The 28,000-nt window shown below is 51.9% G+C and overlaps 1 protein-coding gene and 1 pseudogene across 1 annotated transcript in view; both read left to right on the forward strand.

The window, feature by feature from the left end:
- The window catches only part of JAKMIP3 (Janus kinase and microtubule interacting protein 3), a 92,175-nt gene that overhangs the window by 17,864 nt on the left and 46,311 nt on the right, over positions 1 to 28,000 (forward strand). The gene's annotated exons all lie outside the window — the stretch shown is intronic.
- LOC149747350 (uncharacterized) lies at positions 482 to 28,000 on the forward strand (annotated as a pseudogene).

Below are 28,000 nucleotides of genomic sequence, written 5' to 3' on the forward strand. Positions count from 1 at the left end.
TCTGGAGGCGTCTGGTGCTGCCGGGCCCGGCGAACAGAGAGGTCGGCGTCCCAGGAGCGGGCCGGGTGGTGGCCTGGGTGAAGCGTCCGCCGGCTCACCCTGGGCCCGCAGAGGGTGCGTCTCGCCTTGATGTGAGCTGAGATTGGCCAGGTCTTCCTCCTTCCTGGAGGGAGGTTTACTGAGGATGAAGGTGTGAATGATCACCTGTCCAGGTCAGGAGGGACCTTGAAAACACCAATGTTCACGTATTTTGAAGGAAAGCCGGTGTTGTGCGCGGTAACTACGGCCACACGCGGGTGATCAAGCTGTCCTGGGGAGGAAGCCAGGGGCTCCGGCCTCCGCGTCTGTCCCTCCCAGTGGGTCTGCACTGTCCCCTCCCCGGGCCTGGAGGGCAGCCCCTCAGGGGGTCTGACCTCAAGGATGGCACCGGAGCTGCCCGGTCTCCAGGAAGCTGCAAGAGGGGCCTCAGGATGGGCGTGGCGGCCGCAAGTTTGCCACAGGGCAGAGGCAGGTGGGCAGTCGGAGCTGCGGCTCGGAGCAGGGGCCCGGCCGGGGTTCCCAGGCTCCACCACTGCCTGTGCATCCGCTCTTCCTGCCCGGCTCACGCACGGGGCTCAGATTCCAGGAGAAAGCTGATTTTACCTGGAGAACCAGAGGGTATTGGGAAGTGGACATTTTTTTTAAAGCTTTTTGTGTCAGGGTAGAGCTGCTGCTTAAGAAGTAAATGGAGTTGCTGGCGAGACAGCCAGCAAAGATAGAGACTCTCTCCTTCCCACACGCCCTAGAATGCAGGATGGAAGTAACCGGAATTCTCCCTGGCTCATTTTACAGGGGAGGGTGGGAGGGAGGGAGAGGGAGAGAAAGGAGGGAGGGAGAATGGATCTGGGAGTCAGAAGAGAAAGCTGCCCCCTGCCCCCTCCCGCTCTCCCGGCCGAGCTGGGAGCCATGGGCTGTGGCTACTGGTGGGAGGGGGGCTGCTGTCCCAGGGCCAGGGGCCCGCACCTTCATGCCCACGTGCGAAAGGAAAGAGGAGGCAAGACTTTGCTGGACGAACTGGGACTCGGCCCTGGCGCAGTGCTCAGACCCCTCCTGAGCGTGGACCGTAGCACCCACCAGCACCAAGAGGTGACCGGGGACCTTGTCTCTCTCTGCTCCATTCGGCTGGGGTAAACATTTTAGGGAGAGTTTGAAGAGCCAGGTCTGTGCCTCTCCCTCGTTTGAGGCTTGAAATGATGTGATCCCAACTCCCAGTCAGGAGGAATGGAAAGATGGGTCCAGGCAGGTGATCCTGGGGTGGGGTGGGACGGAAGCAGACACAGGCCAGCTCCGGAAGGACAGGGAGAAAACACTGCGATTATTCGAACAGGTGCAGGAAAAGCGTTTGATAAATTGCAATACCCATTCACAATTTTAAAAAAAACTGTGCATTTAGCAAATTTGCAATGCAGATACATTCTTTAGCCTGATAAAGGGAACCTACCAGAATCCTGCGGCAAATGTGGTACGTAATGGGGGACCAAGCACCTCTCTTCAAGAAAGAACACAAGAGAAAGATGCAAATATCATTACTTCTCCTTAACAGTGTGTGGAGGTCTCACCCAGCACAGGAACATGGGAGAAACAATGTGAAAGTATGAAGACGGGAAAGGAAGAGACAACAAAACTGCCCTTCTCAAGAGAATGTAGAAATGAACAACTATTGGAACAAATGAAATTTCAGCATGTTGCTGGCACAAGGTCAATATAAAAGAATCAATAGTGTTCCTCTCAGCCCTCGTCCTGCTGGTTATGTGACGACAGTGACGTTAACACACACAAATGCCTTTCATGATAGGAGTGCAAATACTTGGCACCTAAGGGATAAGTGTGTCAAAAGTTGTGCAAAACCTTTTGGAGAAAATGATACAGCTTCCTTGAAAGACACTTTAAAAAGTCCTAAGTGGGCTTCCCTGGTGGCGCAGTGGTTGAGAGTCCGCCTGCCGATGCAGGGGACGTGGGTTCGTGCCCCGGTCCGGGAAGATCCCACATGCCGCGGAGCGGCTGGGCCCGTGAGCCACAACTACTGAGCCTGCGCGTCCGGAGCCTGTGCTCCCCAACGGGAGAGGCCACAGCAGTGAGAGGTCCGCGTACTGCAAAAAAAAGAAGTCCTAAGTAAGTGGAGGACTATACTATGTCCACGCACAAAAAGACTGCAGCACCTTACGTTCCTGCCCCAAGTGCACAAGCGTTCTCGTTTCTCCACATCCTCGCCAGCACTCGTTGTGTCTGCTTTATGTGTTTTTAGTAGCCATCCTAATGGACGTGAGGTGGAGTCTGATGGCATTTCCCTGATGATTACTGATGTTGAGCATCTTTTCACGTGCTTATTGGCTTTTTGTCTGTCTTCTTTGAAGAAATGTCTATTGTCTATGCAAGTCCTTTGCCCATTTTTTAATCTAGTTGTGTTTTTGTTGTTGAGTTTTAGGAGTTCTCTCTATATTCTAGATACTAATCCCTTATCAGATTTATGATTTGCAAATATGTTCTCCCATTTTATGAGTTGCCTTTCTACTCTGTGGATAGTGTCTTTTGAGGCACAAATTTTTTAAAATTTTCATGAAGTTCAATTTGTCCATTTTTTTCTTTTGTTACCTGTGCCTTTGGTGTCCAAGAAATCATTTTAAAGTCCAATGTCGTGAAGCTTTTGTCCTATATTTTCTTCTAAAAGTTTTATTGTTTTAGGTCTTACATTTAGGTCCTTGATCTGTTTCGAGTTAATTTTTGTATATAGTGCGAGGTAAGGTCCAACTTCATCCTTTTGCATGTGGATAGCCAGTTTTCCCAGCACTCTTTGTTGAAAAGACTATCCTTTCTCTAATGAATGGTCTTGGCACCCTTGTCAAAAATGATTTGACCACGTATGCGAGCTCTCTATTCGAGTCCGTTGGTCTATGTGTCTGTCTTTAATTCACACGCTTGCTTTTAAAAATAGAAATGAAGTCATACCACACACATTTTACAGCTGGCTTTTAAAAAACTTAACACTATGTTGTTTATGTGTCTCCGTGTCAGTACGTACACTCATGCCACGTTAGAGAGTGCCGTTGTGTTGGGGTTCACGTGTGTCCCTTGTTTATGTAAATACCTGTTGGACATTTAGGAGGCTTCCAGTTGTTCACTGGTGTGTTATGGGCAATGTTGTCATAATTATCCTTAATTGAGTTTTATTTAAGGTGCTCAGAGCAGTGCCTGGCACAGGCTAAGTGCTATAAATGTATCTGCTAAATAAAACCTGTACAAACGCCATTACGATATCACTTCCTCAGGATACATTCTTAGAAGCCACGTTTCAGGGTTAAAGCACACGCACTTTCAAAGGGTCACCACCTGCTGTCTCCGTCTCACCTGCGTGGAGCCGCCCTGAGATGGGGCCAGGCGTGGGGCCTGAGCAGACCACACAGGGTGGGGGCGTTCTTGTGTCAGGGCCCAGGCGTGCCCCTTGCAGGGTTTGGATCTTGGTCTCCAGAGCCGCAGCCCTCTCCCCATCTCCAGTTTGCATCCCGGCTCCAGCCCCTGCCAGTGGGGTGATCGTGGGCAAATGTCCTGGTCTCGTGGGGCCTCGGTTCCCACACTGCCGTGCGGCCTCAGCGCCTGTCCTGCAGGGCAGTGTGTGTAAGGCCCCCGCACCCCAGTCCTGTCTCCTTGACCAGTCAGAGCAGCTGGACTCTGAGTGCCCTGCAGCTTGGAAGCCATGGAGAACCTGCCTTTTCTAGAGCGCCGGCGAGGTTGCACTTTGCTTCTCCCAAACAGGGTCATTACGGAATATGGCTGGAATGACGGAGGGCGAGCTCGTGCGCTCATCCATCACACTCGTGCTGGCCGTATTTGATTCATTTCTGTGTTTTCATTCTTCAGAGTTTAATGGATACTAATGCCTTCTATCACCTCACCATTAAAACAAAAATACCCTTGAAGTGGAAGTTCATATTACTGACCTTATAGCTACATGGAATCCAGAGGGGATTCTCTAAGGGAAAGGGGCCGGAGTGCTGTCCTGCAGTGCCGGACACGGAGGGGAGCATCGTGGGCAGAGCCGTCAGCATCACCTGTCCGACCTTCACTTGCCTTTTCCTGGAGGATGTGGCCAGACCAGCCGAGTCCAGGTTTCCCTCCTGTGTGAGCACAGAGAAAAGCCGCTTTCAGATTCCCATCTACATGGCATCGCTTCCCCCGGGCCCCGCCCGCGTCATCCCCACAGCCTCTGAATGGAGCACGCCCTGTGTGCGTGTAGCATCTCCAAGCTCCAGCTCCAGCTCCGGAGAGCTTAGTGATCCTGCTTAGAAACGGCCGGGAGCTGGTCCCTCCCCCTGGATGTAGTCACCTTGTGGTAAATTCCATCTGAAAAGAGGAGCTGAGCGCTTTGCTGAGTCACAGAACCCTCAGAGCTGATTGCACAAGCCGGGCTGAGCGCCGAGGAGCTGAGAGCACTTCCCAGGGCCAGATGAAGACGGAGGAGCTCCGGGTGTAAGTGCTTCGCTTTTGGACGCTGCAGGGCTCTGCTGTGTTCAGCTGGGCCTGAGGGCTTTTTGCAGGGGTTTATCCCATTTGAATTGGCTTCTGCATTTAGTGTGCACACGATGTAGCCGGAAAGTTCACGGGGCGGGGGAGGGGATATGTTATCTTACCTGTGCAGAGGGCATCACGGAAGAAAGCGTTCCATCTGCCTTTTGTACATTTGTGCTCCCGAGTGCTTTTGGGGGAGGGCTGGGCCTGCTCCCTCAGGGCACTAGGCTTCTCTTCTTAAACACGGGGTTTCTTTGATCCGCGCTCAGAGCTGGAGCCTGTCCTCATGGCAGCTGTGGGGTGGAGGGATGCTGGCTGTGCCTGCCCCTAGTGCTGGGTGCGGCGAGCACCCCGGGCACAGCTGGGAGGCCCTGCCGGCCCCCTCGTCCTGGCTGGGGTGGGGTGAAGGGGGCTCCTGGGCCCTGTTTTCTTTTTCAATAACAGGTGTGTTCATGGCTCCCTCCTGCCCTTTGGAGGGATGCTGTCTTCTCTTTAAAACTTAATCAGGAATCACAGTCTGTGCATTGACGTTGCTTCTCATGCCAGGAACTCAAGTGTTACAGCTTATTATCTGATTTCCAGCGCCTTTCCTTGAAAGCAGCGGGTGTTGCTGCGTCTTGTGCCTCAGTCTCTCCAGTTCGGAGGAGCCGGAGGTTGATCGGGGCTGGCAGGGTTTGGTGGAAAGAACATCACGGGGAATTTGGTCAAACGTAAACTGTTTTGATATGTACTGAGTTGTGAATGCGGCTCCCTGGGAAGCTGTGTAAGTGGGGCTACAGCTGTAAATACTGTTGCCGTTGATTCAAAACCCAGATCCAAGTTGTAGATTTGAGGATATTCTCAGTAGATCTAAGCCTTTGAACAGATCAGTTGTAAACTCTAGCCTAGTTCCCGAGGGGCGCAGCACAGCAGAAAAGGAGAGCTGGCCGTGGCGTGGCTTCCGTTTCTCTCTACAGCATTGCCAGCGCAAGGCCGGCCTTCATATGAGCTGCTCTGGGGATTTCAGAAAGTAGATAAATGCATAGAGGATGGTGCATTCATTCCTAAGGCCGAGGCCCATGTGCATCTGTATCTAAGCCTTCTTTCCTTGGTTCTGGGATGCTCTGAGGGCTCACCTATTAAATCCAAGCGCCACATGCACCTGACTCGGTCCTGTTACCCGGCAGACGACCCTGGGAAGACCCACCACCTTGAGATCCTACCTGACAATATGGGGCCAACCGGGTGGCAGTCCCGTGGCCAGGGAGCTGGGGAAGAAGGAAGAGCTCCTCGTCAGCCCCCGGATCGTGGAACTCGCTGCCTCGAGAGAAGCCTGAGCGTCCTGCCAACGCTCTTGGAGGCTGATCTGGACCGTGGGCTCCTGTGAACTGGGGATCCCATTCAGGGCAGATGCCACATCTTTTTGGTTTTCCCTGCTCCTTAGTTTCCAGACAATCAAACCGGATGTGAAGTGGGTGGCGATGTTACGTTTCCACTCAGACCTCGAAACAGCCCTGTCCCGCACAGGATTGGGCAAGTCCAGGACTCAGGCCACAGCGACAGTACCTCTTTTTGAGGCTGTCATCCCGTCTTCCTCCTTCGAGCAGGTGCATTTTCTGCCTCAGAGGCGCCGGCTGTGGGTCCCGCACCCCATGGCCAGCTGTGCTTCAGAGCCCCAGGCCCACGTGCTGCCCGCCTTGCCCCCACCCTCCACAGGCCTGCCCTGTTGGGTGCTTGCGAGGCCCTCGGGCGCTGGGCTGGTACTTGCCGCCACTTAGACACCTCAGGCGGACACCTGAGGACAGACCCGTGGTCGTCGCTTTCCGTGCGGCACAGCCGACAGGTGGTGGACGGGGCGAGTCGTGGGAAACCACACCAGAGCCACAGAGGATGGGGTCAAGGGCAGCCTGGCTCAAAGCAAAGCCCAGTCCTGGCAGAGGGAAGGCGTTCCACACTGGGGCTCCTGTCCCACTCAGGATGGAGGCTGGGACTTGACAGGGAGGTCCGGAAGGTTCAAGGCCGAGAGACCTCGTGGATTCAGGTAACCTTCATGCAACGTGGACTGGTGCTTTTGAGGTTGCAGCTGCACCTGTCAGCAGCTCCCTGCTAGGTGAGCGTTATCCCACCCCGAGGGGCGTTTTCCGTGCCCTGTGAGCTGACTTACAGTCTCTCTGAGCCGCTGCCTTTCCTAGAACTCTGCCTCCCTGGTGGTTGGTTGACCCAGTATGACTTTGGCTTTGAAGAACCACCCGGGCCTTCCTGCCTGGGAGAACGCTGTGTGCGCGTCCGCCGGTGGTGGGCGGTGGGCACTGGGGCAGGGGGACAAGGCCGGGGGAGGAGGCTGGTGGTCTGGAGGGGCGTGTGTCTGCGTCATGCTACTGGGTGTCATCTGAGCTCCGGCACTCCCTCAGGGTGATGGGGGTGGGTCGGAACAGGAAGGGTGTTGGAACCCGTCACATTCATGCTGAGGTCCCCCCAGACAGACCTTTCTGTAGGTCGTTTGTCTTCCGGAGATGGACTCCGTTCAGGAAGAGTCAGACAATTTCTAAAGCACAGAGGGGCGTTGCCGCGGTTTTGCACGTTTAGTCTGGGGTTCATCTGAGGGCAGGCCCCCTGGTGTTGTAGTTGATGCATGTACTTCAGAGTTTTATTAAAAAGCAGAATTAGCTTGTACTGTGCTCTGATCTCAGGGCAGAAAAGGCAAAACCCAAGGCCAGAAGGACCTTCTGGCGGCGTTTACCAGATGGAGAGGCAGGGACTCGGGGTTCACCATGCCCATTGCTGCCGCTTCTCCACGTGGGCCTCTGTGGGATCAGGCTCCACGGGACACGGGGGTGGGGGACAGTCTCAGCCAACGGGAGAGTCCACAGCCTGCCCAGCGCCCCAGAGAGGGACCTGGCAAGCCGCCGATGGCCCACTGATGACGTGCCATTGTAGTGCGTCCCCCCGCCCCCCGTGGGTGTATCCACCCAGAATCGCCTGTCTAAACAGGGCTGTCATCCTCTGAAAGTGCTTCTTACTGCCCTACTGCTTTTTAAACTCTTTCGACCATTGATTCCCATGCATCGCCTCTGCTCTGTGAAGCAGAGCTGCCTACCCTAGAAGACCTTCCATTGACTTTCATTCCTTCATTCATTTATTGTTATTTTCCTGTTCGTCCAAAGGAAGGGGAACCCAGCTCTGAAACTGGCCTTAGCACCTACCTTTTCACATTTTCAGGGATGTTAGTTTAATTTAAGAAGAGCCCCAGAGCCCCACGCGGGCTTCCTCATCGTGGTGGTGTCATGGCACCAGGTTGGGGCGAGTGTAATATTTGCTGGAGAAAACCTGGAGAAGACAGAGGAGGCAGCTTCTTCTGTGACAGGCAAGGCTCAGAAACACAGGCACCAGGTCCACACCTGGTGACGAGGGAGGAGTGGTTTCCTCCCCATCCAGGGAGCCCCCAGGCCACCCAGCATCCGCCCGTCACAATCGTGAGCCGCCGCTCAGGGCCCTGGTGGGACAGTGATGCCTTCTGAGCTCCAGAAGACCATCGGCTGTGTTTTCTTTATGAAACAGGCTTTGTTTAGTTATTTTGTTTGTTTGTTTTTTAATTTTTTTAATTTATTTATTTTTGATTGTGTTGGGTCTTCGTTTCTGTGCGAGGGCTTTCTCTAGTTCTGGCGAGCAGGGGCCACTCTTCATCGCAGTGCGAGGGCCTCTCACTGTCGCGGACTCTCTTGTTGCGGAGCACAGGCTCCAGACGCACAGGCCCAGTAATTGTGGCTCACGGGCCCAGGTGCTCCGCGGCCTGTGGGATCTTCCCAGACCAGGGCTCAAACCCGTGTCCCCTGCATCGGCAGGCAGATTCTCAACCACTGCACCACCAGGGAAGCCCTGTGGTTTTGTTTTTTAATATTTATTTCTTTATTTGGTTGCACCGGGTCCGAGTTGCAGCAGGCAGGCTCCTTAGTTGCAGCTCGCCTGCTCCTTAGTTGCAACACGTGGGCTCCTTAGTTGTGGCTCGCGTGTGGGATCTAGTTCTCCGACCAGGATCGAGCCCAGACCCCCTGCATTGGGAGCTTAGAGTCATATCCACTGTGCCACCAATGGGTAAGTCCCTATGAAACAGTTTTGTTATTTTTAATTTCATAAAACAAATACATTCTCATTATGGGAACTTTAAAAATATCTAGAAAAGAAAAAAGATAAAAAATAATCACATTCTTCCAAGGTAAATTATTACCCACAAGGCAAATTATTAAAATTTTGGAATATCTTCCTTTTCCTTTTTTCTGTTTTTTTTACATTTTTATGATCATCCTATCAATTACAGTTTTGTCTCTGTCTCTTCCCCTTACATGAGATACTCATTTTCCCTTTTAGAATAATTCTTATTAAGCATGGTATTTCCTTGTGCAGCAACTTAATTCATAGGTATTGAGGTTCTTTTCAGGTTTTCACTATTATAAATAACATAGCATTGAACATTTCTGCGCGTAAAGTTTTCTCTGTATTTAGAATGACCTCTTTGGGATAGAATCCGAGATATGAAATTCCTAGGTTAAAAGTTAGCAGCACTTTTAAGATTTAAAATTTCATATCATCATATTGCTTTCCAAAAGAACCATACCAGTTAACCTGTCTCATCAGTGATACCAAAACCACCAATTAGCATATTATGTATGGCTTTGAAACTTCTTTTTTAATGGTTAAATAGGATAAGTTTTGACATGTATACGCCTGCCAAGCCGTCTCCACAGTCAAGATGGTGAACATGACCATCACAGCTGAAGTTTTCTTTCGTCTTTGCATCCCTTCCTTCCTATTCCCCCTGACAACGCACCATGTCGCCAGGCAACCACTGATCTGTTTCTGTCATTATAGACTAGTTTATATTTTCTAGAATTGCATTTAAATGCAATTATATAGTATGTTTCTATTTAGATCTAACCTTTTCCACTCCGCATAATTGTTTTGAGATTTATTGTTGCATGTATCAATAGTTTATTATTATTATTTTTTTTGCTGAGCAGTATTCCATTGTATGGATGTACCCTAGTTTGGTGCCTGGATTTTGGGTTGCTTCCACGTTTTTCTATTACAAAGGAAGCTACTAGGAGCATTCCTGTGCAAATCTCTGTACAGACACATGCTTCCAGTCCCCTTGGGCAGACACCCAGCCTGGATGATATTGTAGGTGTGTATTTAACTTTTTAAGAAACTAGCGAAGTGTTTTCCAAAGTGGTTGAACCATTTGCATTCCCACCAGCATGTCTGAGAGGTCCCGGTCTCCCTCACCCTCGCCAGCGCTTGGTGTGGGCAGGCTCCTTGTTTTAGCCATTCCAATAGGTGTGCAGTGGTCTTCTCTCTTGTCTCTTTTTCTCCTGATCAGTCTTTGCAGAGATTGGTCAGTATTATTATTTTCAAAAACCCTTTCATTAATTTTTTCTCTTGTGTATCTGTCTTCAGATTTATTGATTCCTACTAACATCCTTATTATTTCTGTTCTGCTTACTTTGCATTTACTTTATTGTAATTTTTCTGTGTTTTTAAAATGGAAGTTTACACTAGGATTAGATTATGATTGGAGATAGTTACTATTTTCTAATACAAGCATTTACTGGCATAACTTTTCTCTCTTACCACTTTAGTTGTGTCCAAAATGTTTTGATATATCATGTTTTTATTTTCATTCAGTTCAAAATATTTTTCTAATTTCTTCTTTCACCTATGGGTTATTTAGAAGTGTGTTTTTTAAATTTCCAAGTATTAAATTTTTCCTTGATATCTTTGTATTATATATTTCTAGTTCAATTTCTTTGGGGCTACTTTGAATCATTTCAGTTATTTTAGCTTTGTTGAGATTTGTTTTATTGCCCCGTATATAGATTGTCTGGATGAATGCTTTATGTGCACTTGAAAGCACTACATGTTGTGCTGTTGGTGGGTAGTGTATCCTACTGTGTGAGGAACTGCCAGACTGTTGGCCAAAGCAGCTGAACCATTTTACATTCCCACCAACAGTACACAAGGGCTCCGATTTATCCACATCTTCACCAGGACTTATTATTTTCTGTTTTGTGTTGTTTGCTTTTGGGTTTTTTTTTAATTTATTTATTTTATTTTTGACTGCGCTGGGTCTTTGTTGCTGCACACAGGCTTTCTCTAGTTGTGGCGAGTGGGGGCTACTCTCTGTTGCGGTGTGCGGGCTTCTCGTTGTGGTGGCTTCTCTTGTTGTGAAGCATGGGCCCTAGGCGCTCAGGCTCAGTAGTTGTGGCTCACGGGCTCAGTAGTTGTGGCTCGTGGGCTCTAGAGCGCAGGCTCAGTAGTTGTGGCACACAGGCTTAGTTGCACCGTGGCACATGGGATCTTCCTGGACCAGGGCTCGAACCCGTGTCCCCTGCATTGGCAGGCAGATTCTTAACCAACGCTCCACCAGGGAAGTCCCATGTTTTATTAATTTTGAACAGTCCTCTGTCATTTTGTTTCTTTATACATTTTTTTCACCTGTTCTCTGTCCCTGCTTACTCTGTGACCCCACCTGTATATATGTTAGGCTGCTTGATATTGCCTGACAGTTTTAGAGACTGTTTTGTTTTATTTTTTCTTTCTGTGTTTCATACTGGATACTTTCCATTGGCCTATCTTCCTGTTCACTGAGTCTTTTCCTCAGTGCTGTCAATTCCACTGATGAGCGAGTCGAAGAATTCTTCACCTCTGAAAGCATGTTTATTATTACTTATGTGTCCATTTGAGCCTTTCTTATAGTTTCCATTTCTCTGCTGTAGTTCTCCATCTTTTCATCCACGTTGTCCACCTTTTCCACTAGATGCTTCAACATAAAAAAAGAATTGGAGTTACTTAAATTTTCTGTCCGGCAGTTGCAACAACTTAGCATCTCTGAATCTAGTTCTATTGAGTGCTTTATTTGTTGACAGTGGGTTGTTTTCCTTGCTTTTTTCTGAGTCTCATAATTTTTGATTAAATGTCAGACATTGTCTGTGGAAGAACAGTGGGGGCTGAGGGAAAAAATATCCTGCCCAGAAATGGGCACGTCTCTTCTTGGGTTAGGGTGTGGGTTTGAGGCAACCCAGGCAGGAGCAGTGTGGGCCAGGGTGTGTTGTTTCTGTTGTCACCCTCCAGTGGTGGTGGCCTCGTGCTGTATGCAGTGTGGTGCCCGGGAGTTGGAGGGGTTATGCTATGTCCCCACTCCACGCTTAGCTTTTGGTGCTCTGCACACCTACACCGCAGAAGGGTCTCTTTCTGCACCCTGGCCCCTCACCCAGCACTGGACTGCTGTTGCTTGTACCCAGTGAAAGCTTGTTTGGGGGAAGGGGGTCTTCATTCTTCTGGACCAGCCTTAGAGGAATCAAGGGCCATGTGCCTGAACTTGAGGGGTGTCTTCTCAGCCTTCCCACCCCTTCCCCCAGCCGCCGGGCTCTGCTTTGTGTCACTGCAGGATCCTGAACCCCAGGGCCTCCCTCTCCTTCCCCAGGAGCAGGTGTTTTTGGCTTCCACTCTTACCCTAGAGGCAGGGGTCTTCTCCTAGTTCCCGGGCAGAAGGGAAAGAGGGGCTTTCCTCTCACCCTCTCCCTGTGACCCTGAGGACAAGCGGGTTTGCTGCTCTCCTCCTAGTGGCGTAAGGCTTCTGCTCTGCCTGGAAGAGGGGCCTGGAATTGGGGAGTGTCTGGTTCCCTCCCAGCGGCAGCCACCTGCTCCTGCATCCTGCACCACGGGGTCAGGGTGCGGGGGGAGCGGAACCCCTCCAGCCTCTGTCCTGCCCTCAGCCTTCCTCAAATTTGGGCTCCAGCAATTCCAGACTGATGTGCCAACCCACGTTCAGCCCTTGGAAACATGTTGAAATTGGAGCTGATTTCTTCTCCCCCCTGATCACTGCCAGAGGTAAACCAGCTCAGGTGCCTCTGTTCCCTTGGATGGGCTTCTCACCGTCTGGTTCTCTTGGGACCTAAATTTTTCTGGGCCCAAAGAAAGATATGATTTGGTAGATTATGTGGTGGCTGTTTCTCATTCTCAGGATGGGAGGAACATTCTCTCGTGATTTTCTACATCTTAAGCAGAGGAAGTTTTCTCATACGTTTTTAAAATCACTTTTCTTTCCTTTTTTGCAAATTATCTCTTTTGATAGTTACCTGTTTATCTTGTGACTTAGTGTTGCCATTGAGTTTCACAATCTCCTAATATAGTAAAGACACTTTTTTGTTGTATTCACTGCAAATATCGTTTCAACTCGTTTTTAGCTTCTTAATTGCATCACACTGGTAATAAAGAGATGTGAAATTTTAATGCAGTGGAATCTATTGATCTTTCCTTGTGTGAATTCCTTTTATCTTCTTTAAGCCTAGAAAATCCTCTCTCCAGAGCTTTGAGAAATGCTCCTTTCTACTCTCCCCACTAGTATTAATGACTTGATTTTTCACCCTTAATTCTCTTAATCCGTTTAGAATTTTATGTTAGAAAGTCAGTATTCCGTAGATTTATTTCCTTTCAGCTAATCATCCCGGTACTTACGAATGATACTCTTCCCCTTGTCGTTGAATATAATGTATTATATTCTTGCATGTAACATAGGGCCTATTTCTGAACCACAAAATCTTTTTCAGTCACCTGGCTATTCATGAGATCGGGTTTTCTTCTTCTTAGTAAAGTTACACGTTTAGACTAAAGAAATTATTTTTCTGTTGGAGAAACATTTGCCACGTTTCTCCCAGGCCCATGTCAAACTGCTCTCAGGGCAGCTCGGTCAGAAGCCTCGGAGTGTGGTGGAGAGGACTCGGTCCTCTCGCTGCTGGAACTGTGCAGCCCGCTGCCGGGCGTCCGTGGAGACTGACACGTAACATGGCCACCGAGTTGCCGTGTGGCCCGAGCTGCCCATCGTGACCTCGGTGTCGTCCAGCCCTCCAGGCCGTCAGGTTAGGTGTGCACAGTGGTGCTCAGTCCTCACGGGGACATCGGCCCGAGGGGCCGGGGATGCAGGGCAGTTGCAGGAGGACGTGGCCCGAATGCCCGCAGTCTCACCCGGCCACACCGCCTGCTCCCTCCCCGCTCACATGGTGGCCTCAGGGGCGGGGGGGGGGGGGGACTTCCTTGTGACCAGGGGACCGAGGAAGAGAGGGCGCGTGCCTGGTGCACCGGTGGTTCTGCCGAAAGTGGACACTGCAGCCCTTCAGCCCCTTGGGGACTAGTGTGTGTTGATCTTCTGTTGCCCCCCAGGCAGACGCCACAACCAGCCGCGGAAAGCAGCACAAGTGTTATCTGGGTCAGAGGCCTCGGCGGGGGAGGGGGCGGCAGGCGTTAAGCCAGGGTGCAGCCGCTGGCTCCCCTGCGTCCTGGGGCCGCGTCCCTGCTCACTCGGTTTGTTGGTAGAATTCACTTCCTTGTTGTCCTGGGACCCACGTCCCTGTCCTCTTGTGCTGTGTGACCTGAGGCCACTCTGAGCCCCTGGAGGCCGTGTCCGCCCTGGCTGGGGCTGCTCTCTCCACCTCAGGGCCAGCAACGTGGCCTAGTCTTCCTCAGGTCGGTCTCCTGACCTCAGCTGGGAAAGGCTCTCTGCCTTTAGGACTCATGTGGTTAGCTGCGGCCGCAGGGATGATCGGACAATCTCCTCATCGCAGAGTCCTGAACCTTCACCACGCTGGCAAAACCCCTTCTGCCGTGGAAGGTGATGTGTTCACGGGATCCGGGACTATGACGTGGACAGTGTCGGGACGTTATCTGCCTCTCACGCTGGGTGCCCACAGCTTAACCACGACCCTCTTCCCCAAGTGAATACAGTCTGTTTTGCTGGGACGAATAGTCATGTTTCTAAGAAATCTTATATTTAAGAAACAAAAATAAGCAAATAAATAGTTTTCATGGATAAAATGTCAGGGAGCTGAAACTTTCGGGTTTACAATAACAATGTCAGTTTCCTACAAAAATCTCACTAATGACTGTACTTTGTAACTAAGTGTATTTTTTTACTGATAAACAGTATATACTCGTTAATCAAGAGAGACAAAACCAAACCTGAATTTCTGGAGCAGATTCTAAGCAAGGGAGTTTGTGTCCGTAGCACAAGGTTCCAGGACCTTCTGGGTATATTGCAGTTGGCTCGACAGCTGCTGGAGTGAACGAAGCAACAGCACCTCCTGAGAGCTGGCTGGGGCGTGGAACGCCCGGTCTGTGTGCAATGCTGGTTCCCAGGCAGCCTGCCCACCGCACACACCTCAGCTTCCTGTTTTCAAACTCCTGCTGTCAGAGAAAGCGCATCATTAATTGGGTGTTTTAGATGCTATTCTGAGCAAGTTTCCTTTTTTTTCCCTAAAGAGCTATTTTAGGAGTAAAACGCCTCTGGTTCGGGGCAGAGCTGTCCTCTCTCTGCCTGCACTGACGCAGCGGGTCCCCCTGGGCTGCCGTCAGGACCGCCCTGGCCCATTGCTCAGTGTCGTACCCACCCCCCATGCATCTACGGACACACGTACATCTTTCTCATACCTCTGACAGAGAACACTCCTTACCAACCAGCATAGCATTTCCCCTAAATTATGTTGCAGAACACTAGTTCTGAGCCGTGTTCCGTGAACAAAGGGTTTCCTGAATTCCTCTAATGGCAGCTATAGAGTAACTGGTAGTCAACTTGTCCTACTACCAGAAAATACCTCTAAACCGTACGGGAGAGTGAGCCAGGCGTTAACCTGTGGCCAGAGCAGAACTTGGGGGCCTAAAGAGGGGAAGACACGGGGTGCCCCGGGTGACGCCCCGTCCTCTGACTGGCACTTTCCCATGGAGGGAACGGGAGTCTGGGTGAGGGAGAGGACTCACCGTGTGGCCATCTCACTGTGACCACGAGGCCAAGCCCGTCGTCCTGCCCACAGCCTCTGGGCATCCGCGGTGTGAGGTGCTTGTTCACATCTCTGCCCGCTTCCCCCCGGGTGGTCCGTCTGTATCTAGTTCATTGTCAGAGTTCTTCCCTTGCTCTGGACAGTCCTCGGCGAGCGGGTGTTTAGACGTCTTCTCTGAGCCGGTGGTTTGCCTTTTCCCTCTCCTTTGTCCTTGATACAGTCCCAGCTACCCAGTTTTCCTTTATGGGCAGTGCTGTTTGTGTCCTGATAAGAAATCTGTGCGTTTCCAAGGTCATGAAGCCCCACTAGGTTTTCCTCAAGAGGATGACTGTTTCACCTCTCATGTTTATTTCTGCAGCCCGTGGGAAAGTGATATTTTGTCTGCAGTGTGAGGTAGGTGCTGCGTAGACCCCCTGTGGGCGCCCAGGCAGCAGAAGGGCCATCCTCCCCCAGCCATCATGGTGTCCCTTCATCACACGGGTGACGGTACCCGTGTTGGCCCGCCCAGCCTGCCCCTTTGACCACAGCCTGTTCTTGTCCCACTGCCACCTCCCCATCTTTATTCAGACCCTCAGAAGGTCCAGTCCTGGTAGAGTGTGCATCCTCCAGGTCTGCCTCCATCTCTAGCTGCCTCAGTGGCCCTTGACCCTGCCGTTCCACACAGCATAGGACCAGCTGGGGCAGGGCACGTGGGTCAGCAAGGCCTTCTATGCAACTCACAGCCCTGGGAGCTGGCCGCTAGCTTGTGAAGGCATCTCAGTGGTGATGAGACCCTTCCCCTCCGGGCAGGGGGACCACGTGTCTCTCAGGCAGATACACGGCAGGCCGTGCCCCGGTCGTGCGCGAAACAGCATACCTGATGTTGATTCATCAGTAATAAGACATTTCTTTTAGAACAGATAGACCCTCAGCCAGACCTTGGTTGAACTTCAGGAGATGTAGGAAGAGTGTTTTCAGGAAGGAGGACAAAGGAGGCTGCTTTGGTCCATCATTCTGCCTGTCTGTCTGCTCACTCACTCACTCTATCTATCTATCCATCTCTCATCTATCTATCTATCCTTCCTATCTATCTATCTATCACTTATTTAGATTAGCTGTTTTCCATTCATCTCGGCCACGCATGTGAGCAGAAACGACCCTGTATGTCAGCAGTCCCCAGGGCTGTGTCTATGAGTGAGGCTCTGCCCTGTCTGGGTCATTCCAGTCCTGGTCTCAAGCCAGGACGCAGGCTCAGAGGCTGGGTCCCATCCTCAGCCAAGGCTTCCTGCGGGGTCCCGAGCTGAGTGGCAACCCCAGACCCAGCCACTCTTCTCAACTGGGCCCAGGCATTAACACGCTTGTGGAAACACACTCCAGATACCACACTTTGAACCCTGCGTTTCGGTTCAGTGGCTGGCAGGTTTCAGAGCCAAAGAAGCTGTATGTGAGTACAAAGATGGAAAAAATGAAAGTGTTTCATTTAAACCCTTTCTGTATTTGACGCAATGAGTGCAGTGAGCCAGTGCGGTGAGAACCAGATGGCACTGTGCCAGTGGGAGGTGACGTCCCCCGGCCCGAGTTTCCGGGTGAGCCGGACTTGGGGGGGAAATGCGAGGTTCAGGCCGCGAGGTGCAGCGAGAGGCTCTGGGGTGCCTTCTGTCTCGCCGGCTGCCCACCAGGCCCTCCGGGAGTGGACATCATTCACCAGTGCGCCCCTGCCCTCTCCAAGGCCAGTTCTCCCATCCGTCGTGTGCACTCCCGGTGCCAGGAGGGATTCTGCAGAGGCTTCCCGAGAACCTCCTTTGCTTCTTTGCAGCCCTGACACCCCTTGCGGGGACCTGGCCTTCGCCTCGTGTGCAGCCCGTCCTGGGCTTTCAGAAAGCCCTGGGACCCTTTCTGAGACTGTCCAGGATCAGCCCCCAGGGCGGTGTGAGAACGTGAGGCACCAGGCAGGCCCCGAGCGCCTGGACCCTGGGCCTTTTATGCAGCACCTGGGATGCACAAAGGCCCGTTGGTTTGGTTGTGCAGTGGTGGGGACAGTGGTCTTCAAGCAGCAAGATGCGCACCCACTGTGCGCACTTAGAGGGCTTTCCGAGGGGGAGTGTGGGCTGCCCGCAGCTCCCTCTTCATCTCCCCCCGCCCCCCACCGGCTCTACAAAGCCAGGCAGACCCTCCCCTCCCCAGGTGGACAGCTCTTGGGCACCAAACACAGGGAGAAGGGAAAGCTTTAACTAAAGTACTGAGACCGGCAGCCCCCTCCAGCTTACTCAGAGATGCGTTTCTAATACGATTTACTTCTTACATTTAATAATTTATCAGAATTTGTAATTGTGCTATTTGAGCCAGTTACACAGCCATAATAGTTGCAACGATGACTCAACCTGAAAGATAAGTTTGTATAACCTCGGTGCTGAAGGTCACAGTAAAAAATCTAAATTTCCATTTATATGCATTTTCTTGTGCTGTAAAGATGTGGTAGGGTGATCAATGAAAGTCCTTCAATCAAAAAAAGGTATCCCATTGGGGGCCATATATAATCTTACTCTGTGTGGTTGGTAGAATTTCAAAAAGAAGAGGAATAATGTAAAGATTCTACTAAAGAAGGGGTTGTTGACATATTTTTTAAATCGATGACAGTAGGTTTCCAATCACTGTTCTGGTTGAGACAACTTTCATTGCTCTCTTTCAAGTTCACGAGCCCTTTCTTCTGCGATATATAATTCTGATGTTAACACCATCCAGCGTATTTCTCGTCTCAGACACGGTGTTTTATCTCCGTGTTATTGACTTGGATCCTTCAGAATTTACTCCATGTCTCTTCTTCGCCTGCTGCTGTTTCCTCTACCTTCTGGAGCTGTGGTTTTATCGATACTGTGGCTGTTTTAACATCCTGGTCCTACTAATCCTCACATCTGCCTCACGTCTGCATTTCTTTCTATTAGTTGTTGTTTTTCCCCCTCATTAGGTCTTATTTCCCTACTTGTTTGCATGCCTGGTCATTTTTGATTGAATGCCGGACATTGTGATTTTATATTGTTGGGGCTGAATTCTTTGTGTTCCTTTAAATATCTGAGCATTGTTCTGGGGCGCAGGTGAGCCACTTGGGAAGAGTTTGTTGCTTTTGAGGCTTTCCTTTCAGCTTTTCTGAGTCAGAAACGGAGCAGCTTTCAGCCTCGGCTAATGTGGCTCACTCTTGAGGTCACCCTTCTGGGGTCTGTCTCCGCTGCCTCAGGATCACAAGCCTTGAGGGGAATCTACCAGGCCACGCTGTGCCATGTGTTGTGGGGAGAGCAGGCCTGGACCAGGCGTTCCTTGGGGGACGTGCTCCCTCTGAACCCCAGTTTCTTCATCTGAAGAACCAGGTTTTGGCTGATGATCCTGAGAGTCTTTCCTGGAAATCTGGTGGTTACATGTCTCCATTTTTATTTTATTTTTAAAATTTATTTTATTTATTTATTATTTTTGGCTGTGTTGGGTCCTCGTTGCTGTGCACAGGCTTTCTCTAGTTGCGGTGAGCGGGGGCTACTCTTTGTTGCCGTGCGCGGGCTTCTCATTGCGGTGGTTTCTCTTGTTGCGGAGCATGGGCTCTAGGTGCGCGGGCTCAGTAGTTGTGGCTCGCAGGCTCTAGAGCACAAGCTCAGTAGTTGTGGCACACGGGCTCAGTAGTTGTGGCACACGGGCTCAGTAGTTGTGGCACACGGGCTTCAGTAGTTGTGGCACACGGGCTCAGTAGTTGTGGCACACGGGCTTCAGTAGTTGTGGCACACGGGCTCAGTAGTTGTGGCTCGTGGGCTCTAGAGCACAGGCTCAGTAATTGTGGTGCACGGGCTTAGTTGCTCTGCAGCATGTGGGATCTTCCCGGACCAGGGCTCGAACCCATGTCCCCTGCACTGGCAGGTGGATTCTTAACCACTGCGCCACCAGGGAAGCCCACACGCCTCCATTTTTAAACGTGATTGGGCAGGTGATGGGTAGAAGCAAAGCTGTGTATAAACCTGGTTCTGTTGTTTTCAAAACTCTTGCGCTGCCACCTGGAAGACATGTACAGCGCTCAGTGGTTCACTTTGTAAAGTCATAGCTGCTGCCAGTTCTTGTGTCTCAGGAGGGACATCCAGGGGTTAATGTCAGGTAAGCCTTCCTCCCTGGACCAAATTAAAGCGCCTTATACAGCACGTGTTTTCCCCCAAGAGCCGTTCACTCAAGTGCGGGGGTGATGACCCTTTCCTCAAACAGGTGGGTGGTTTCTACAATCATTTAATGTCATGTCTGTCTTTGATCCTGAGACTTGAGCTGGAAAATTTCAAATCGTGCTTGTGATTTAAATTATAACTGAAATAGTCGTAAATACAAGTCCAAGATTTCCTTCTTTGCTCACAAAGTTGTGGCAGGCCTTCTGCCTCCAGGAAGACGGAGCAGACATGCTTCTCCTGTTCCTCCTGTCAAGACAAGAAAAACTCTGCACATTGGGTCTAAAACAAACATAAGGAGACTCTGAAAGGGGGCATGAAGGAGGCATCCGGCTAGGGTCCTCGAGACCCAAGAAGATACAGCGCGGAGAGCTCCCTGGGTTTCCTTGGCCTCGTACATTCCGGCGTTGGGAGTTGAAGAAGCCAAGTCAGACATACCAACAGGCACAGACAGAAACAGCCCCAAGAAAAGCCTGCTCTCTCTGACCAAAGGGCCAGCAGCAGAACAGCTGAGAACAGCCTAGCAGCAGACGTCTTACTGAAGAGGATGTACAGATGGCAAATGAGAACATGAAAAGACGTCACCAGTAGTGGTTAGGGAAATGCCTGTGAAAACCACCGTAAGACATAAATCGTACCAATGTTTTCTTAGGTCAATCTCCCAAGGCAGTAGAAATAAAAACAAAAATAAGCAAATGGGACCTGATCAAACTTACAAACTTGTGCACAGGAAGGGAAACCATAAGCAAAAGGAAAAGACAACCTATGGAATGGGAGAAAATGTTTGCAAATGACGCGAGCGACAAGGGCTTAGTTTCCAGAATATACAAACGGCACATACAACTCAACAGCAAAAGAACAAACAACCCAATCGGAAAACGGGCAAAACGCATCTCCCCATACCTGGCAAACAAATGCAGTATTGCCTCACGAATTGACTGCTTCTCTGAGGTACCTACCAGTGTATTTGGGGAGAAGCTTCGAGAGCAAGTTGAGGAGCGGCTGTCCTTCTATGAGACTGGAGAGATTCCACGAAAGAATCTGGATGTCATGAAGGAGGCAATGGTTCAGGCAGAGGAAGCGGCTGCCGAGATTACTAGGAAGCTGGAGACACAGGAGAAGAAACGCTTGAAGAAGGAGAAGAAAAGGCTGGCTGCGATGGCGGCGTCTTCAGAGAACAGCAGTAGGACCCCGGAGGAATGTGAGGGGACAATGAAAGACCCAAAAGGAAGCAAAAGCAAAAGCCCCAGGAAGCGCCTCAGGAGAATGGAATGGAAGACCCATCCGTCTCCTCCAAACCCAAAAAGAAAAATCTTTTTCCAAGGAGGAGTTGGTTAGTAGTGATCCTGAAGAGACAGCTGGCAGTGGAAGTCTCACCAAGAGGAAGAAATCTTCCCCCAAAGAGGAACCAGAGAGGGACCCTGAAGAGTCAGGACACAAGAGGGTCCCTGAGAAAAAGAGGAAATTCTCTTCCAAGGAGGAGCCCCTCAGCAGTGAACCCGAGGAGGCTGCTGCCAGCAAGAACCACAGCTCCAGGACAAAGAAAAAAGCTCTGGAAGCTCCTCCAGGAAGATGAGATGGACACTTCCCTAGTGGGGCACAACTTGCAGGGATATTTCCCAACCCATCCCCTATAGCCCAATAAAAATAAAAACAAAAACAACAACAAAAAAACAATGGGCAAAAGACCTGAATAGACATTCCTCCAAAGAAGACATACAGGTGGCCAATAGGCACATGAAAAGATGCTCAACGCCACTAATTATTAGAGAAATGCAGATCAAAACTACAATGAGGTGCCACCTCACACGGGTCAGCATGGCCATAATTAAAAAGTCTACAAATGACAAATGCTGGAGAGTGTGTGCAGAAAAAAGGAACCCTCCTACACTGTTGGTAAGAATGTAAATTAGTGTAGCCACTATGGAAAATAGTACGGAGGTTCCTCAGAAAACTAAAAACAGAACTACCATATGATCCAGCAATCCCACTCCTGGGCATATATCCGGACAAAACTATAATTCAAAAAGATACCTGCACCTCTGTGTTCATAGCAGCACTATTCACAATAGCCAAGACATGGAAACAACCTAAATGTCCATCAACGGATGGATAAAGAAGATGGGGTACATATATATAATGGAATATTACTCAGCCATAAAAAAATGAAATAATGCCATTTGCAGCAACATGGATGCAACTAGAGATCATCATACTGAGTGAAGTAAGTCAGACAGAGAAAGACAAACACCATCTGACGTCACTTATGTGTGGAATCTAAAATATGACACAAGTGAACCTATCTACAAAACAGAAGCAGACTCACAGACATAGAAAACAGATCTGTGGTTGCCAAGAGGGAAGTGGGTGGGGGAGGGATGGATTGGGAGTTAGGGATTAGCAGATGCAAACTCTTATATAGAGAATGGATAAACAGAAAAGTCCTACTATATAGCACAGGGAACTATATTCAATATCTTTGGATAAACCATAATGAAAAAGAATATAAAAAAAGAATGTATATGTATATGTATAACTGAGTCTCTTTGCTGTACACCTGAAACTAACACAACGTTGTAAAGCAACTCTACCTCATTAAAACAATAAAACCACAATGAGATACCACCTATCGGAATGGCTAAAATCAAAAATAGCAACACCAAATGCTGACGAGGATGCAGACAGACCAGATCCCTCACACGCTGGGGGCAGGAGTGTCAGATGGTGCGGCCCCTCTGGAAAGCAGTTTGCAGTTTCTTAAGTGACTAAACGTTCAACTGTGTACGATCCAGCAACTGTACTTCTAGGCATTTGTATCAGAGAAATGAAGACTTACGTTCACACAACAGTCTGCCCATGAATGTTTATGGCAGCCTTGTCCGTAATAACCCAAACTGGAAGCAGCCCAGGTGTCCTTCAGTGGGTGAGTGGATAACGCGACCACACTACGAGTGCTACGTACACAGCAGTAGAGACGAATGAACATGAACTCGACACATACAACTTGGATGGATCTCCAGAATTACGCTGAGTGAAAAAAGGTGATTCCAAAAGGTCACATACTATACGATTTCGTTTCTATAACATTCTTGAAATGACAAAATTATAGAAATGGAGAGCAGATTTGTGGTTGCCAGAGGCTAAGGAGGGGATAAAGGTTGGGTTTAAAAGGCAACAGGAGGGATCCTCGTGGAGAGAGCGTGTTCCGTAACCTGACATTTCCAAAATCAGTGTCCTGGTCATGATTCTTAGTTTCTCAAGATGCTTCCGTGGTGGGAACTGCACTGAGGGTACATGGGATCTGTATTAGTTCATATGGCTGCATCTGAATCTACAATCATCTTGAAGTTTATTTAAGAATAAGTCGTGGCACCTCTAGGAAAGTTCAGTGTTTTAACCCATTCACGGGTGAGTCAAAACTGCAGCCTTGAATCACACACATCTCCTTCCAACAAAAAGGGAAATGCATTGGATTCAGTCCTGTAAACTAGAAATGATGACTCACCATCAAATTTATAGATAAAAATACGAGTGTGTTGAGGTCACGGCAAAGATCTTGCGGCTGAACCACGGGCCTTGTGAGAAGAACCGGCATCTTCTCCACTGGAGGATCTTATCGTCTGTTGTGATGGTCACCGTGGTGGGAGCACAGATGTCCCACAGGCCCTGTAGAAGCACACACCACCCCCCCCGCCGATGCATCCAGTAGGATGCATGTCAGGTGGGTCGGCCATCTCACCAGGCACGGGTGGCCGCCCGCCTGGAGCCCCGTTTGGCTCTTCCTCTCCTATGGCCTGTCTTCACAGTAACCTCCTGCCACGTGAGGAGCGCTTGGGCTGAGGAGGGGACTCCTTACCCAGACGCTTCTCTCCCGGAGCTGGATTTCCTACACCTGATGATGGCCAAGAACAGGGTCTCTGCCCACCACATGGACTCCTGGGCACTTCCTCCTCCTGGAGAGCCTGGACCATGCTTTTGGGGGCTTGAGAATCATTTTCTAAAATATCTCTGGGAGGTCGTGTGCCTGGTAGCAGGACAGAGTGGGCAGGGAAAGGGGACCACCCTGGTCCGTTCAGCCCTAACTTCCCGGCCAGGTGGGCCGTGCCTGGTTCCTAGCGTTCTTCACAGCAGTTCCCACCAGAACCCGGAGGGAGGGTATTGGAAAGTTTCCTTTCCTTCCCTTCTTCCTTTTATCAAACACCACCACCCTATTTTCTGCAAACTCCATTTCCAGTCAGGGTTTGTGCAAGATCAACACACATTTGAATTCTTGGAGAATGTTGCAGTTAGAAATAACGGTTATAACCCAAACCCTCAATAATTCTAATCTCTCTTAGGAGATACATTAAAAACACCGTGCGTGTTTCTAAGGGTTGCTGTCAGTTTAGCACGAGATGAGCCCTTTCTTCACACGTCTGATTTGATTAGCAACAAAAGTCTTGCTGTTACAAGCGAAGGGCATTGCGGCAGAAGCCCACCAATCCCTGACGATTTCCGGGCCGTGTCCAGTAGGACGCATGTCATTCCTGGGAGGAAATGAAGCCAGTCAGATGCTCCTTCCTGTGAATTCGCAGAAAGCCGTCCCCAAACTGGGATGTGTCTGAAGTCGGTGCAGGAAGGCGAGTTGTTTCCGAGCGCAGCGTTGGGCGCACGCCGTGCGGGGTGTGACACCCAGACTTCCAGGTCAGAGAAGCACACCCGGAGCACCCCTCAGTTGCCCCCGGGCCTGCCGCCGGACTCGGCCGTTTTTCTCCTCCTTGTACCCTCGGACGGGATGCCTCTGCCTAGGGGACCCGGTGGCCTGACTTGAAGGTTTGCCAGAAAAGTCCCTTTGATGGGGTGCTGTGCGCGGCCGCCTCTCTGGGCCTTTTGCTGAGCCGAGAAAACCCTGTGCTGGGCAGTCGTGTCCTCCTTGGGGTCAGAGCAGGACGGCAGAGGCCTCCTTGCTGGGTGGGGGAGGAGAGGGGCTGCTGCCCTGTTTGCTCAGAGCTGTTCCGACCTCAGGACGAGAGATAGCGCGTGGGTAGGGGCTCAGGGTGCAGGAACTTGGGCGCTCGACCGAAGGCTGACGTGACTCGGCTCCCCGGGTCGTGTCCCGCAGGCACAGGCACTATGGCTGGTGTGGCTGCACTGGGGCTGCTCCGGGCCCTGGTCCCCACGAAGCTTCACGCTGTAGCCTCGTGCACGCCCCTTGGACTCCTGACCTCTGCCTCTGGCCCCTAGAAAAGTCTATTCAGCCTCAGCCTCTTTGCCCCGATAGCCCTTCGGAGGACCGTCTCCCGTCCTTCATCTGCGGGAAGGCCCCAGGATGCTCAGGGGTCCGCTGTTCCCAGGGTCGGCGATGGGAGGGCCAGGGGTGGAGGCCCTCCGGGCTTCTTGGCTAGGCAGCCCTCTGCCGCCGCCTGCACCTGCACCACCCTGCAGCCCCCGGAGCCCGTGCTACTCCCCAGCCCCACCCCCTTGAGGCCGGGCCCTGCTGGGGGCTTCCCCGCCTGCCCCATGCTCTCCCTGTTCCGCCCAAGCAAAACTCCTCTTTCTGGAGGTCTCCAGGCGTGGGTCAGAGTCTTTGATCAACACTTACATCCAGCCTTGCATGACCAGTTGACTTCCCTCTCTGGGGGATGTTGATGTTTTCCAAGAAAAATGAATTTTAATGGAAAAGGGGTCTCTTCAGGGCTCCTCCGGGGCCCACGGCTGGCCTGTCCCAGGGAGTAAAATGTGTCCGCTCTGAGCCATAGACCCTCGCCAGCCCTGCCGCCAGGCTCGCAGTGAGGTGAGGGTCCTGCCTGGGGAGGAAGGCGCCTGGAACCCGCACCCCAGCCCGGTCTGAGTGCCCCACAGCCTACACCCTGTGTGTCCGCCCCGCTGCCACTGGGGCCTGGACCTGTGCCCCCTCCTCCGGCCATTGGTCCCGTGGCCTGTACTTTGGAGGTCCCTGTGGAATGCGACAGGTGCCTCTGGCCCTCCCGCACCTTGGATTTCCGTGGAATTGACAAGATCAGAAGCATCAGGTACATCCTTTCTTCTCCGTAGATAAACCGCTTAACCCAGAAAGAGCCCATGTAAATATGACCAGCTTTGCAAGGTCAAAACCCCGTTATGACCCTGGCCGCTCACCCATCGCTGGGGCGTCACCCTGGCTGCGGTCTGCCTGTTGGCGGTTTCCTTCTACCCGCACGTCGGGGGCGGCGCACCAGCCCGGAGTCTCCACGTGGAGAAACGCTGGATGGAGGCCGGCAGGACGGGTGGGGGCCAGGCATACGGACCGGCTTCCCGTGGCGACTGATGCATGGTACAGACATGCTCGTGGACCGCGAGCTTTGTCTCCTCTCTCAACCCTCCCAACACAAAATGACTTATTCAGAGAGATCAGAACAGACCTCTTCTGCTTGTTTTATTACCTCCTTGGAGACCCCGAGACAGAGGCGGACAGACTGCACTATGGATCCGATAATTTAACAACTTCTGACCAAAGCGTGGCAAATGCGGTTGGTCTGGGTCTCAAGTGGGAGCTGGGTTGGTGCAGGGAGCATGAGAGGACTTGGTGAAATCCCCCACCCCCTCTCCTGCACCCCTGGGCTTCCCATGTAGGCACACGACACTCGTATTTGGGAGAGTCTGATTCAACGGCAAAGATTTAAGGCGCCCGGCACCACGACGCAGACTCCGATTACGGGAGCAGACTGACTTGAGGGTGCTTAAGTGAGTATCAGGCGGGCTGCAGCCTGGTCACCGCCCCACGCATGGCCGGTCGGACATCGCCCCTCCCCTTCCCACCAGCACCGCAGCTCCCAACCTTGAACTGAGCGGGCGGGAGGCCTGAGGCCTGACCCTGAGTCTGGGGGCGGTTCCACATCTGAGGTTCAGACAGCGTGGCTCCACGTGGAGGGGACGGCTCCGGCCCACCCGAGACCTGGTGGTAGGGCTGGCACAGCACTGCTCCGATCCCTCCAGAGGGCAGTGACGCTTCCTGGCAGGAGTGCCCACCCGACGGCCAGAGCATACAGGAGAGCCCGAGGCCTTCCGTGCGCTGGGCCCCGAGGCCACAGAGGGCTCCGTGGACGTTCGAGAGTGGCCACCCGGAGCTGTCAGAGCTGGGGCGGCGTGTGCAGGGCTGGCTGCGGCTCAGGGGTGGGGCTGCCTGGCGGGAAAGGAGAGCAGGTGCTGGGAGGGTGGGTCCTAGCGTGGGCGCCCCATCATGGGAGGTGGCCGAGAGGAAGGGGGGCAGGCAGTGGAGCCCCTGCGGATGTGTCTGCGTTTAGCAAGCTGCTCCAGTTTCCCCAAGGGAGGGACAGGCACGCCCCCCCCATCCCCACCCTGACCACCCGGCATCCAGTCTCCATGCAGGCGGCCCCGCCTGCTGCAACCTGTGACCACCATCCCTGCAGGATCCATGCTCAGCCCTTGGCCCGTCAGCTGCTGTGAGGGCCCCACCCTGGGTGGGCAGCTTGGGCTTCGCGGGCGGGCCCGAGGGTCTCAGCCAGGGAGGGAGAGCCCTTGGCAGAGAGCGGTGGGGCTGAGCCCTGGTGAATGCAGCCCCCGTGCGGATCCAGGCCCACGCTGGGCAGCCAGGGTGGTCACAAGGGCCCTGTCCAGTGGGTGCCCGTTGTGTCCTCCTCGGACGGCCCCGCCGCAGCCCCTCAGGCCTGTGCTCCCACTGGCTAATCACGGGCCTCCTCGGAAGAGAGCACAGCCCTGGCACGAGCCAGCTGAAGCCCCCGGCATCCCCGAGGTGGAGGGCTTCGCAGTGCTGGCCGAGACCTCACCACTCCCAAGGCCTCTGTCTCCCCTCCGTCCGCCCTTTCTTTCTCCCGGGGTGGCAGGAAGGACATGGAAGCATGTGTTACGTATGTAGCATCCGTGAGACTATGTGCTTTGTGGGTGTGGGTGTGTGTGTGGCGAAGCCACAGGGTGCAGAGAAGCACGTAACAGGGACCAGGGGACCCCGAAGCTGCCCGGGCACACGTGGCCTCCATGTCACGGGAGCCCCGTCTCCCTCTAATGTGGGCAGTGGTGCCCATGGGGAAGTATGGTGGCTCCATCTACCAAAGTGCTGACTCTCCAAAGGCTCAAAGCGGTTGCGTTCAGTACAAATAGGATGAGGGGGAGACCCCCATGCTGCTCCCCAGGAGTCGCCCTGAAAAGTGCCCCCGGAGGACGAGCATGGCCCAGGCAGAAGGAGGGGCCCTGGACGCCCTGCCTCGGGTGTGGGTGAGTGGGACCCCTCACGTGCTCCCAGTGGGCTCTGGGGAGATTTACTTTGTCCACACTCATTTCCATAAATAACGAGGTCAAGACACTTATCGAATTTGTGCCTAAATGGATGTTGGAGAAAACCGTGAACTTGCCTTTAGGGAGATGCCAGGCTGGGGCTGAAGATCCATTACTGCGTCGAAAGCTCTTGGTGCTGGGAGGCCAGGGCCAGGGTGGAGGCCGCTCAGCCCCTGGGGGTCTGAGCCAGCCAGAGCCTTCGGGAGGAAATAAAGGTGG

Source organism: Delphinapterus leucas, chromosome 16 (assembly GCF_059928025.1).
Source record: "Delphinapterus leucas isolate spDelLeu-1000000601 "Yukka" chromosome 16, BTC_Dleu_Yukka2, whole genome shotgun sequence".
In the NCBI taxonomy this organism is placed as follows: domain Eukaryota; kingdom Metazoa; phylum Chordata; class Mammalia; order Artiodactyla; family Monodontidae; genus Delphinapterus; species Delphinapterus leucas.